Source organism: Rhipicephalus sanguineus, chromosome 1 (assembly GCF_013339695.2).
Source record: "Rhipicephalus sanguineus isolate Rsan-2018 chromosome 1, BIME_Rsan_1.4, whole genome shotgun sequence".
Classification (NCBI taxonomy): Eukaryota; Metazoa; Arthropoda; class Arachnida; order Ixodida; family Ixodidae; genus Rhipicephalus; species Rhipicephalus sanguineus.
In genome coordinates, this window is record NC_051176.1 from 48,215,154 (window position 1) to 48,216,994 (window position 1,841).

At 45.6% G+C, this 1,841-nt stretch overlaps 1 long non-coding RNA gene across 1 annotated transcript; it reads right to left on the bottom strand.

Annotated features, from left to right (window-relative positions):
• Positions 1-599: 599 nt before the first annotated feature.
• Positions 600-999, bottom strand: LOC119385302 (uncharacterized). Its single transcript, XR_005182160.2, has 3 exons — positions 880-999; positions 761-813; positions 600-693 (listed from the first exon to the last, which is right to left on the bottom strand). It is a non-coding gene; the product is annotated as an uncharacterized LOC119385302 (long non-coding RNA).
• Positions 1,000-1,841: the final 842 nt, after the last annotated feature.

A 1,841-nucleotide genomic window follows, 5' to 3' on the forward strand; every position in this document is an offset into this window, starting at 1 on the left:
GGGAAACAATGTCATCGCACTAGGACTGAACGTTGAATTGTAGATACCGTTGTCAAGATTATAATCTGTACGGGCTGTCATCATGAGTTCTCGCATATATGCCCTTTAAACAATAAAGATTTGTTTGGCAGTTCAGCAACTTGTTGTCTTCCTACGCATTGACTAAATAAATGTGTGACAATTTTCGCGCAAAGATAACAATACAGAAAATACGGCAGGTTGCTGTCCTTAAGTGGGACTAGCCGGGTGGCGCGGTGTCTCCGATGCGTCTTCTCTGAACCCAAATAAAGTTCGCATTGTCATCATCATCGTCATTGCTTTTCTTTTAAGAAAGAAAGTTGTAATAACACGGCACTTTTTTCCCCGCGAACTGAGATTTTTTTTCGTGATAGAAAAAGAAAACCTAACGTGAGGAAATTATTACCGAATAGGCTCCACGCCAGCCTAGTTGAACCACTTTTCACGCATGATCGCTAAACTCGGCTTAGTTTCAGAGAGAACAGCTTTTGTTTTAGCTCACTAAAGTTCGCGGCGAACGTGCATGGGATTGTTTTTGGGACGAAACAGTGTTCTTCTAGAAAAGAAAGACTGTACACTTACTTTCTCTGAGTCAATCCGGCATCCTTTACCAGAATCAACTTCAGCAGGTCCGGTTCCGCGACGTACAGCACCGGTTTTCCATCTTCAAAAGACCTGTTTGAAAAGCACGCAAGAGTATTTCAATAAGATTGTTCTCCAATAAGCACCAAGCCACGATTACCCGAATAGTCGCCCGTGCTTTCTGTAGAGTTCTTGATCTACGACGTGAAGCGGCTGCAGAAAAAAAAAGTAGGAGGTAAAATGAGGATAGTAGTTATAGAAGACGCGACATTTGCTCACCTTGTATAGCTGCTTCATCTGGGGTCCAAAAAAGAGGGAAAACTTCTCGTGCGCGACATTCTGGTTCCTCCAGTAGTTGCGGTGGCGGCTCGCTCGGCTGTTCAAAAGACACGAACGCACCGCGGTTTACTTACATGTGCTTCCTGCCTGATGTAATTCCATTGTGACGAAAGAACATGCATGGTATGAAATCGCTGCTTTATTATTTAGGATGGTATTCCTCAACATAATTCATAGGGAGGGCTAATCCTAAATGTTCTTTGAAAGCAAACGTCCTAAGAAACAAAACTTCTTACTTTGGCCGTATCATGCGCTCAATGGGGCATAAATTATTGGTAGCCAATATAATATGTATAGATTGTGGGGTTTTACGTCCCAAAACCACAATATGATTATGAGGCATGCCGTAGTGGAGGGCTCCGGAAATTTCGACCACCTGGGGTAAAGAACCCCAGGTTCTTTACCCCAGGTGCCCCCAGGAACGAGCGCCTATATCTAAGCCCTCGGGCCTCTGGCATTTCGCCTCCATCGAAATACAGCCACCGCAGCCGGGATTCGATCTCGCGACCATCGGGATCAGCAGTCGAGTAACATAACCAATAGACCACCGCGGCTGGTCACTGGTAGCCAAGTGGAAGAGAAAAAGACGTCGCCCGCGGAGTGGTTAGACGTTAATCTTTAGGACACTGGGAAATATCTTGGTGAGCTTAAAGAACACACATATTTATATGTAAAGGATCTCACTACCCATTCACAGCATCATGGGGTCACCAGGAGTCGTTAGGCAACTATACGTGCTCATGCCATCGCAGTTGGCGCCGCGTTCGTAGTGTTACGTCATTAACGGCGCATGTGCGGGTCTCGAGCACGTTTCCGAATGCGCGGAAAGCTTTAAATGCTACAAAGTCATATACTAGGGCCTGCTTAGACAGGGACCCGCTCACATTTCTGCTTAGACTATG